Raw genomic sequence first — 12,547 nt, forward strand, 5'->3', positions numbered from 1 at the left:
GGACCCATAAGTGAACCCAACTACACCTTTAACTTGACTGTTGCCAGCAGTCCCACCACTAGTACCACTACTGCTAGGGGCACTAGAGCTTGATGTATTAGTGGTGGTAGGCTCAGGGGGTTTACCTGGACAGGACTTATCCCCTGGCCTATGGCCTCTGTTTTTACACACAAAGCACCAAGGCTTTTTAACTTGTGTAGGTTGAGAAGAAGAGGAAGTATTTGTTTTATCCCCACCCCCTGAAGAGTGTTTAAGATTTGAAGTGGGATCTTTGGTTTTACCCTTATCCCCATGCTTATCTTGAGATTTTTCACCATCTTTCTTCCTATTGCCATCTTTGTCACCCCCTGTATGAACTTTTCTGTTCACCCTTGTTCTGACCCATTTGTCTGCCTTCTTTCCCAATTCTTGGGGAGAGGTCAGATCAGAGTCTACCAGGTACTGGTGCAACAAATCAGACACACAATTATTACGAATATGCTCTCTCAGGATCAAGTTATACAGGCTGTCATAATCAGTAACTTTACTGCCATGTAACCACCCCTCCAAGGCCTTCACTGAATGGTCAACAAAATCAACCCAGTCTTGTGAAGACTCCTTTTTGGTCTCTCTGAACTTCATCCTGTACTGTTCAGTGGTTAAGCCATAACCATCCAGGAGTGCATTCTTAAGAACTGTAAAATTATTGGCATCACTTTCTTTCACAGTAAGGAGCCTATCCCTACCATTTCCACTAAATGATAGCCATAGGATAGCAGCCCACTGCCTTTGAGGGACATCCTGTACAACACAGGCCCTCTCAAGTGCAGCAAACCACTTGTTAATGTCATCCCCCTCCTTATAAGGGGGAACTATCTTGTGCAGATTCCTTGAATTATGCTCTCTTGCAGGATGGCTATGGGGAATACTGCTGCTGCCACCATGGGTTTCTAAACCCAACCTTTGTCTCTTCTTCTCTACTTCTAAGGTCTATCTTTCCAAATCCAGCTGTTGCTTCTTGAGCTTCAGTCTGGTTTGTTCCACTCTCAATCTATTGAGCTCCCTTTCTAACAATCTGTCATCAGGGTGGGTGGGATGGACATTCCTAGACACAGAAGTATGGTGAGAATGGACAGAAGGAGACCTGTCCCTTACAGAAGGCACCCTAACAGCTTGGCTAACAGTGTAATGTGAGAGCACATCATCTGTATGATGAGACCCAGCTTCTGTACCAACTACGCAAGACTGTCTAGTAATGGGCAGGCTAGGAAGTTTCTTTCCTGAATCTTTTCCTGGGGAGTCCCTGGATCAGATTGGGAACCATTTGCTGCTTTTTCACCAGATGTGGCCCCTATGGCCTTATCTTGTTCTCTAAGCATATTAAGCAACAATTCCAAAGAAGGATTCTTCCCTACACTCAAACATCTTTCTATACAGAGACTCCTTGCTCCTTTCCAGCTAAGGTGGTCATATGCAAGTTTGGACAGATCAACATTTTGGCCTGTGCCAGACATTTTAGAAAGAGTTTAAGTGACAGAAAAAGTGAAGAAAACGTTTTTCAGAACTTTTAGAAAGAGAAAAAAAACTTTTTAAACTTTTAAAGAACTTTTAGAAAGTTTAGAAGTACTTTTCAGCACTTAAAAAAAGAGTGAAAAGAGGAATTGCAAAACTTTTTAGCAAAGTGTACACACACTGAACTTGTTTTGTATATTTTTCTCTTATGAAAAGTACAATGACAAGAGTGGTAAGTAGTCTCAAAGCACTTATCCCACTGCTGCACAACCAATGTAGGAGGCTGGACTGGCTTGTAGTGGGTACCAAGGGGTACTTGCACCTTGCACCAGGCCCAGGTATCCCTTATTAGTGTATAGGGTATCTAGCAGCATAGGCTGATAGATAATGGTAGCTTAGCAGAGCAGCTTAGGCTGAACTAGGAGACGAGTGAAGCTCCTACAGTACCACTAGTGTCACTTGCACAATATCATAAGAAAACACAATACACAGATATACTAAAAATAAAGGTACTTTATTTTTATGACAATATGCCAAAGTATCTCAGTGAGTACCCTCAGTATGAGGATAGCAATTATACACAAGTTATATGTACACAATACCAAAAATATGCAGCATAGTCTTAGAAAACAGTGCAAACAATGTATAGTTACAATAGGATGCAATGGAGGCACATAGGGATAGGGGCAACACAAACCATATACTCCAAAAGTGGAATGCGAACCACGAATGGATCCCAAACCTATGTGACCTTGTAGAGGGTCGCTGGGACTATTAGAAAATAGTAAGGGTTAGAAAATTAGCCCTCCCCAAGACCTTGAAAAGTGAGTGCAAAGTGCACTAAAGTTCCCCAAAGGACAAAGAAGTCGTGATAGGGGAATTCTGCAGGAAAGACACAAACCAGCAATGCAACAACGATGGATTTCCAACCGAGGGTACCTGTGGAACAAGGGGACCAAGTCCAAAAGTCACAAGCAAGTCGGAGATGGGCAGATGCCCAAGAAATGCCAACGGTGGATGCAAAGAAGCTGCTACTGGACAGTAGAAACTTAGGATTCTGCAGGAACGACAAGGGCTAGAAACTTCCCCTTTGGAGGATGGATCCCCCACGCCGTGGAGAGTCGTGCAGAAGTGTTTTCCTGTGGAAATACAGCCAACAAGCCTTGCTAGCTGCAAATTGTGCGAAAAGGGTTTTTGGACGCTGCTGTGGCCCAGGAGGGACCAGGATGTCGCCAATTGCGTCTGGGGACAGAGGGGATGTCGAGCAAGACAAGGAGCCCTCTCAGAAGCAGGTAGCACCCGCAGAAGTGCCAGAAACAGGCACTACGAGGATGCGTGAAACAGTGCTCGCCGAAGTTGCACAAAGGAGTCCCACGTCGCCGGAGACCAACTTAGAAAGTCGTGCAATGCTGGTTAGAGTGCCGTGGACCCAGGCGTGGCTGTGCACAAAGGATTTCCGCCGGAAGTGCACGGGAGCCGGAGTAGCTGCAAAAGTCGCGGTTCCCAGCAATGCAGTCTGGCGTGGGGAGGCAAGGACTTACCTCCACCAAACTTGGACTGAAGAGTCACTGGACTGTGGGAGTCACTTGGACAGAGTTGCTGGATTCAAGGGACCTCGCTCGTCGTGCTGAGAGGAGACCCAGGGGACCGGTAATGCAGTTCTTTGGTGCCTGCGGTTGCAGGGGGAAGATTCCGTCGACCCAAGGGAGATTTCTTCGGAGCTTCTAGTGCAGAGAGGAGGCAGACTACCCCCACAGCATGCACCACCAGGAAAACAGTCGAGAAGGCGGCAGGATCAGCGTTACAGAGTTGCAGTAGTCGTCTTTGCTACTTTGTTGCAGTTTTGCAGGCTTCCAGCGCGGTCAGCAGTCGATTCCTTGGCAGAAGGTGAAGAGAGAGATGCAGAGGAACTCTGATGAGCTCTTGCATTCGTTATCTAAGGAATTCCCCAAAGCAGAGACCCTAAATAGCCAGAAAAGAGGGTTTGGCTACTTAGGAGAGAGGATAGGCTAGCAACACCTGAAGGAGCCTATCAGAAGGAGTCTCTGACGTAACCTGCTGGCACTGGCCACTCAGAGCAGTCCAGTGTGCCAGCAGCACCTCTGTTTCCAAGATGGCAGAGGTCTGGAGCACACTGGAGGAGCTCTGGGCACCTCCAGGGGGAGGTGCAGGTCAGGGGAGTGGTCACTCCCCTTTCCTTTGTCCAGTTTCGCGCCAGAGCAGGGCTGAGGGGTCCCTGAACCGGTGTAGACTGGCTTATGCAGAAATGGGCACCATCTGTGCCCATGAAAGCATTTCCAGAGGCTGGGGGAGGCTACTCCTCCCCTGCCTTAACACCTTTTTCCAAAGGGAGAGGGTGTAACACCCCCTCTCTGAGGAAGTCCTTTGTTCTGCCTTCCTGGGCCAAGCCTGGCTGGACCCCAGGGGGGCAGAAACCTGTCTGAGGGGTTGGCAGCAGCTGCAGTGAAACCCCTGAAAAGGCAGTTTGGCAGTACCCAGGTCTGTGCTACAGACCCGTGGGATCATGGGATTGTGCCAACAATGCCAGGATGGCATAGAGGGCGCAATTCCATGATCTTAGACATGTTACATGGCCATATTCGGAGTTACCATTGTGAAGCTACACATAGGTAGTGACCTATGTGTAGTGCACGCGTGTAATGGTGTCCCCGCACTCACAAAGTCTGGGGAATTTGCCCTGAACAATGTGGGGGCACCTTGGCTAGTGCCAGGGTGCCCACACACTAAGTAACTTTGCACCTAACCTTTACCAGGTAAAGGTTAGACATATAGGTGACTTATAAGTTACTTAAGTGCAGTGGTAAATGGCTGTGAAATAACGTGGACGTTATTTCACTCAGGCTGCAGTGGCAGGCCTGTGTAAGAATTGTCAGAGCTCCCTATGGGTGGCAAAAGAAATGCTGCAGCCCATAGGGATCTCCTGGAACCCCAATACCCTGGGTACCTCAGTACCATATACTAGGGAATTATAAGGGTGTTCCAGTATGCAAATGTGAATTGGTGAAATGGTCACTAGCCTGTTAGTGACTATTTGTAAAGAGAGAGCATACCCACTGAGGTTCTGGTTAGCAGAGCCTCAGTGAGACAGTTAGGCATCACACAGGGAACACATACATATAGGTCACAAACTTATGAGCACTGGGGTCCTGGCTAGCAGGGTCCCAGTGACACATAACAAACATACTGAAAACATAGGGTTTTCACTATGAGCACTGGGTCCTGGCTGGCAGGATCCCAGTGAGACAGTGAAAACACCCTGACATACACTCACAAACAGGCCAAAAGTGGGGGTAATAAGGCTAGAAAGAGGCTACTTTCTCACACAATCCCCCCCCCCCCCCAAACGAAGGACAATAAGGCTAACCTTGGCCAGTTGAGACTTTATTTTCTAAGTGGTGATAAGTAGAGAGTAGCTCTGCAATAGACTGGTTACTCCCTTTATCATCCACTATATGGTTACTTCCCTGTGGGGATGTAAACCACCCTGTTTGAAGTTTTTTAGCTAAGCAACAATGTGAAGATGTATTTTCAGAGTTTCTATCAGTAAGTTTTAGTTTAGAGCAGTGGGAATTGTCCACTGAACCTATTTGTAATGATGGAAATGCCAGACAGGGATGCTGTCTCAGTAAAGCCATAGCTGGGCAAAAACGTTGTCCATATGGCTGGAAGAGAGAACAGGGATGCTGTTTCTCTTTAGTTGGAGCAGGGCAGGGATGCTGTCCTATGAGCTCCACACTAGGGCAGGGATGCTGACCTAAGTGTTGTGAGGTAGTGCAGGGTTTCTGCACTAAAGTTTCTCTGGGAGGGTTGGAGGGATGCTCCATGTTAACTAAAATGGTGCTCTTTTTCTCACCAATGTTAGTTATCCCACAGAGAGGTACTTCCACCTCAGGGAGTACAGTTTTGCCAACTGATGATTCCCATGGAACAGGTGCCACCCCAGGAGAGGTTTCTCCTACCACAGGAATGGTATCCTGAATGGTAGGGTGGTTAGGGGATACTGTGATACCCTTGTTACCTGTTGTTGGAGAGGGATCCTGAGTTTTCAGGCCTTCTCTCCTTTGCTTTTTCATTTCAGTAGAAATGAGAGGGAACAATTCCTCTGGGATGCCCAGCATGGCTGCATGGGCATAAAACTCTACATCAGCCCAACCTGAGGCCTCTAGGTCATTACCTAAGAGACAGTCTACAGGTCAGCTAGGTGATACTACCACCTGCTTGGGGCCAGTAACTCCACCCCAACTAAACTGAATTATAGCTAAGGGAAGAAACTTAGTGGAGTTATGGACATCAATAATCGTATACTGTTGTCCAATGATGTGTTGTTCAGGATGCACTAGGTTTTCAGTCACCAAAGTGATACTGGCACCTGTGTCCCTGTAGGCCAAGGCCTCAACACCATTTATTGAAACTGTCTGCCTGTACTTATCCATTGTAAGGGGACAAGCAGCCAGTGTGGCAAGGCCAATGCCACTAGGTGTGACAGAAACTGTCTTGGGACTGACTACCCCAGTTTCTACTATGGACCCATAAGTGAACCCAACTACACCTTTAACTTGACTGTTGCCAGCAGTCCCACCACTAGTACCACTACTGCTAGGGGCACTAGAGCTTGATGTATTAGTGGTGGTAGGCTCAGGGGGTTTAACTGGACAGGACTTATCCCCTGGCCTATGGCCTCTGTTTTTACACACAAAGCACCAAGGCTTTTTAACTTGTGTAGGTTGAGAAGAAGTGGAAGAATTTGTTTTATCCCCACCCCCTGAAGAGTGTTTAAGATTTGAAGTGGGATCTTTGGTTTTACCCTTATCCCCATGCTTATCTTGAGATTGTTCACCATCTTTCTTCTTATTGCCATCTTTGTCACCCCCTGTATGAACTTTTCTGTTCACCCTTGTTCTGACCCATTTGTCTGCCTTCTTTCCCAATTCTTGGGGAGAGGTCAGATCAGAGTCTACCAGGTACTGGTGCAACAAATCAGACACACAATTATTAAGAATATGCTCTCTCAGGATCAAGTTATACAGGCTGTCATAATCAGTAACTTTACTGCCATGTAACCACCCCTCCAAGGCCTTCACTGAATGGTCAACAAAATCAACCCAGTCTTGTGAAGACTCCTTTTTGGTCTCTCTGAACTTCATCCTGTACTGTTCAGTGGTTAAGCCATAACCATCCAGGAGTGCATTCTTAAGAACTGTAAAATTATTGGCATCACTTTCTTTCACAGTAAGGAGCCTATCCCTACTCTTTCCACTAAATGATAGCCATAGGATAGCAGCCCACTGCCTTTGAGGGACATCCTGTACAACACAGGCCCTCTCAAGTGCAGCAAACCACTTGTTAATGTCATCCCCCTCCTTATAAGGGGGAACTATCTTGTGCAGATTCCTTGAATCATGCTCTCTTGCAGGATGGCTATGGGGAATACTGCTGCTGCCACCATGGGTTTCTAAACCCAACCTTTGTCTCTCCTTCTCTACTTCTAAGGTCTGTCTTTCCAAATCCAGCTGTTGCTTCTTGAGCTTCAGTCTGGTTTGTTCCACTCTCAATCTATTGAGCTCCCTTTCTAACAATCTGTCATCAGGGTGGGTGGGATGGACATTCCTAGACACAGAAGTATGGTGAGAATGGACAGAAGGAGACCTGTCCCTTACAGAAGGCACCCTAACAGCTTGGCTAACAGTGTAATGTGAGAGCACATCATCTGTATGATGTGACCCAGCTTCTGTACCAACTATGCTAGACTGTCTAGTAATGGGCAGGCTAGGAATTTTCTTTCCTGAATCTTTTCCTGGGGGAGTCCCTGGATCAGATTGGGAACCATTTGCTGCTTTTTCACCAGATGTGGCCCCTATGGCCTTATCTTGTTCTCTAAGCATATTAAGCAACAATTCCAAAGAAGGATTCTTCCCTACACTCAAACCTCTTTCTATACAGAGACTCCTTGCTCCTTTCCAGCTAAGGTGGTCATATGCAAGTTTGGACAGATCAACATTTTGGCCTGTGCCAGACATTTTAGAAAGAGTTTAAGTGACAGAAAAAGTGAAGAAAAAGTTTTTCAGAACTTTTAGAAAGAGAAAAAAAACTTTTAAAACTTTTTAAGAACTTTTAGAAAGTTTAGAAGTACTTTTCAGCACTTAAAAAAAGAGTGAAAAGAGGAATTGCAAAACTTTTTAGCAAAGTGTACACACACTGAACTTGTTTTGTATATTTTTCTCTTATGAAAAGTACAATGACAAGAGTGGTAAGTAGTCTCAAAGCACTTATCCCACTGCTGCACAACCAATGTAGGAGGCTGGACTGGCTTGTAGTGGGTACCAAGGGGTACTTGCACCTTGCACCAGGCCCAGGTATCCCTTATTAGTGTATAGGGTATCTAGCAGCATAGGCTGATAGATAATGGTAGCTTAGCAGAGCAGCTTAGGCTGAACTAGGAGACGAGTGAAGCTCCTACAGTACCACTAGTGTCACTTGCACAATATCATAAGAAAACACAATACACAGATATACTAAAAATAAAGGTACTTTATTTTTATGACAATATGCCAAAGTATCTCAGTGAGTACCCTCAGTATGAGGATAGCAATTATACACAAGTTATATGTACACAATACCAAAAATATGCAGTATAGTCTTAGAAAACAGTGCAAACAATGTATAGTTACAATAGGATGCAATGGAGGCACATAGGGATAGGGGCAACACAAACCATATACTCCAAAAGTGGAATGCGAACCACGAATGGATCCCAAACCTATGTGACCTTGTAGAGGGTCGCTGGGACTATTAGAAAATAGTAAGGGTTAGAAAATTAGCCCTCCCCAAGACCCTGAAAAGTGAGTGCAAAGTGCACTAAAGTTCCCCAAAGGACAAAGAAGTTGTGATAGGGGAATTCTGCAGGAAAGACACAAACCAGCAATGCAACTGTAGTGCTTTCCTCTTATTTAGTTTCTAAGCACTAACATAACACAACAGAAATGCACTTCTGAGGTCAAAGAAGACTTTTATTGTTGTTAATTCTTCCCCAACCACAATATTTATGAATGACGAATTAGTAGCTTTCAAGTCCGCGTTAATCAAACAAAATATATCAGTTTGCAATATACACAGCAGGTTATATTTATAAGATATTGAATGCAAAGCAAAACAAATACTTCACCGTGTGGGAACTATTCACAGCTTCATCTTTCTAAGGTCTGCAAGCTGATGACCCCTGTCAGCCGCGAGAAAGAGAGATTCATCTACCCACACGGGATTGCTGGCAGCTGGCGCCAAGCTCCAGCACGAGGTCCGGCAGATTCGAATCTGACTCTCTGCAGCCTGTTACATTTGTTACAAAGGTGTGCCCCCTCCTCTCAGACCTGGGAAACTGAGCAAGCCCTTTGGAGACTGGCCAGGTCTCCAAGACTACTCCTGTTCCCAAGCTCAAGCGAAGAAAAAACAACACCCATGTACTCTCTCTTATCATGTCTAGTCTACTGTGAGAAAAACATCTTGGTTCTCTGGTGCAAAAACACAGCTTGGAAAAATACAGCTTGGATTCTCAACTGCAATGTCTAACTCCACGTTAAAGGCAATAGGCAGCTAACCTAAATATCAAATGCAATGTCTAGTGTCATGTCAAAGCCAATAAGCATCTAAGCTGAATACAAAATGCAATGTCTTATATCATGTCAAAGCCCATAGGCAGCTGAGCTGAATACAAAATGCAATGTATAATATCATGTCAAAGCCAATAGGCAGCGGAGCTGAATACAAAATGCAATGTATAATATCATGTCAAAGCCAATAGGCAGTTAAGCTGAATACAAAATGCAATATATAATATCATGTCAAAGCCCATAGGCAGAATATCTAATAGCATGTCAAAGTCAATAGGCAGCTAGATTGAATACATCATGTCAAAGTCAATAGGCATGCAATGTCAAAGCCAATAGGCGGCTAGACTGGATACAGCATGTCAAAGCCAATAGGCAGAATACAGAATGTAATGGCTAATGCAATGTCAAAGCCCATAGGCGGCTCAACTGAATACAGAAAGTAATGGCTAATGCCATGTCAAAGCCAATAGGCAGACTAATGCAATGTCAAAGCCCATAGGCGGCTAAACTGAACAAAACATACCATGTGCTACTGGTGAACATTGAGCAACTAATATGCGCAGTGGTGAAACACAAAGTCATTGGTCAAAACAAAATTTAACAAATGGCAGTACATTCCGCCCTTCGACCAATGAATTTTTGTTTCACATATCTCTTGTTTCAAACAAAAACAAAAAACAACATCAGCACAAAAAAAAAAAAACATTATATTTGAATGATCAAAGCAATCCCTGTAAAGCAATAGAAGTGAATTAACACATTGATCTCATAACTTTTCACATCAGATACATCTACATAGAAAAGACTGGGCAATTTTTTTTTTTCTCTGAATGAGTCTCTAATTCAACAGTGTTAGCAATTTGATGTGGCATGAGTACTACTCATGTAAAGGTGCACGGTCCACTTGAAAGGTTTTCTGGAAGGTAAGCAAAAGTCAGAGTTCCATACGAGAAGGAAAAAAAAAAAAAAAAAAACACAGCTTAGTTCCAGTGGAAGAATGCAATCAAACAAGTTGAACTTGAACCGAAGGCGCAGTTTGCGCAAAATGGATCCATGGTGCTGGCACTTTACTCAGCCAGGTTCAGGTTGGGGATTCGGTCCCTTCCCCGACCCCACACGCACACACCGGAAGGGGGACCACACAGCACACTCAGGGACAGTGGCGAAACGTGGTAGGATCTGCAAAAGAAACAAGTATGACTTTTCTTGCAAATAACATTTTTCATTTAAACTGCACCCTTCCTCTTTCTTTCCCTGTTTTATAATCAGCAGGACGTTTTTGGGGCCCTTTGTTATATTCTCTGCAGGTTCTGGAGGATCACTTGGGGCTTCAGCCCACACATCAGCACTGAGGTTTTTATCTGCTGCACCACAGCTTCCCTTTTCTTGCACTGTCAGAAGGGCTGGGGCAGACTCATTCTTTAACAAACTCCATTCACTGCACTTTTGCCAATTTGGGCCATTCTGTCTCCAATTTGTATGAATGAATCAGATTATTTTCTAGGTATCAGCATAATTTCGATTTTTCCTTGGTAATTTGCAGCAATCACTCTCCCTAAAACCTGATCACTTTGCCATTTCTGTTCTGGTAACTTTCCTCTCCCCAACTGCTCTGTGACTGCTTGCATGACAGATTGCTTTTGTGCGTGCTGCACAGTTTTTATCAAATCTAGGGGAATGTGCATCTCTCTCATCTCTGCCCACATGTAAGTGGCTTTTTCTCTCAGCTGTTCACATTTCTGGGGCACCCACTTAGCCATCCCCACTAAGGCAGAATTCTGGGTGAACACTTCTCTCTCTGAATTTTTCTCATTAACATCTGCAAGGTAATTGAACCAGTTAGGTGCTAAAACATTAGCAATGAACCAAAAATCAGCGTAAAAATGACACATCTCACGTAGCTCTTGCTTTAAAATCTGACACACATTATACAACGCTGTTCCTTCTACTGTGCCAGAAAACAACATTTCAGTCAATGAATCATTAGTAAAACAAACATGCTTTTTATCTTCAGTGGACACGAATTCAAATGGTGCACACAATTTCACCGGTAATTCTTTTATCTGTGGTACTCTAGCCCTGTCTTGCAAGTACCAGATCCATTGTATGATTCTAGCTAGGGGCACTATTTTCTTTCCTTGTTCTTCATTTAAATGTACATAAGTATTTCCTTCTTGCACTGCGCAGAAACCTAAAGTCTGCATTATTTCATTTGCCAAATCACAAGCGCGCAGCTGCATATTATTTTTCACAGTGACCATATACAAAAGTGTTAGGATTTCACTCAAATGAGAGCTATTCTTTTTCCAAAAATCAAACAAGCTAATGAAACTCGGGGTGTCTTGCTCTAAAATCCTTCGTTTTACTTGTGCATTTTGCAACGGTAACTCGTAAATCACATGTCCGTGTTATCAGTTAAGGAATGCATTTTGTCTGCCAAAAACCCTGGCTCACACGGAAACTCAAAGCAGCTCGGAGCTGTCTTAACCCCCTCATTACTGGAATGGGACAAGAAAGATTCTTCAAAAACAGCAGTTTTATAACTTTCAGTCGGGCTAATTTGCTCACGTAAATTCCTATTTTCATGTTCCAACTGCCTACATTTCTCCTGCATTTCTCTGTAAGCAGACAAAGGTATCCAGACCTTTCTGTCATCATTACTTCCAAAAGACACGTTTTCTACATATGTACAACAGGAATTATTTCTCAAAACATTATCAGGCCTTTTAGCTACACATGCATTTTCTTCTGTAATTCCTCAAACAGAAAACAATTCACAGTTTTTCTTAGCACCATCAGGCAGTTCATCAACACATGTATTTTCAGACATGGTCTGCCGTGCTACTGTGATTCTCCAAACAGAACAATTTCTGTAATTCTCCAAACAACAAAAACAATTACACTTTTCAAGTGTGCACTTAGAAATCTACCAACTCGTCAATACCCTCTTAATCACCTCTTAATGACCGACCCCACGACTCCTGGTACCAATTGTAGTGCTTTCCTCTTATCTTTCCTCTTATCTAGTTTCTAAGCACTAACATAACACAACAGAAATGCACTTCTGAGGTCAAAGAAGACTTTTATTATTGTTAATTCTTCCCCAACCACAATATTTATGAATGACGAATTAGTAGCTTTCAAGTCCGCGTTAATCAAACAAAATATATCAGTTTGCAATATACACAGCAGGTTATATTTATAAGATATTGAATGCAAAGCAAAACAAATACTTCACCGTGTGGGAACTATTCACAGCTTCATCTTTCTAAGGTCTGCAAGCTGATGACCCCGGTCAGCCGCGAGAAAGAGAGATTCATCTACCCACACGGGATTGCTGGCAGCTGGCGCCAAGCTCCAGCACGAGGTCCGGCAGATTCGAATCTGACTCTCTGCAGCCTGTTACATTCGTTACAAAGGTGTGCCCCCTC

At 44.1% G+C, this 12,547-nt stretch overlaps 1 protein-coding gene across 2 annotated transcripts in view; it reads left to right on the forward strand.

The window, feature by feature from the left end:
* The window catches only part of LOC138293602 (serine-rich adhesin for platelets-like), a 620,895-nt gene that overhangs the window by 26,242 nt on the left and 582,106 nt on the right, over positions 1-12,547 (forward strand). The window lies entirely within an intron of this gene.

The sequence above is a fragment of the Pleurodeles waltl genome, chromosome 4_2, assembly GCF_031143425.1.
Source record: "Pleurodeles waltl isolate 20211129_DDA chromosome 4_2, aPleWal1.hap1.20221129, whole genome shotgun sequence".
NCBI classification, from domain to species: domain Eukaryota; kingdom Metazoa; phylum Chordata; class Amphibia; order Caudata; family Salamandridae; genus Pleurodeles; species Pleurodeles waltl.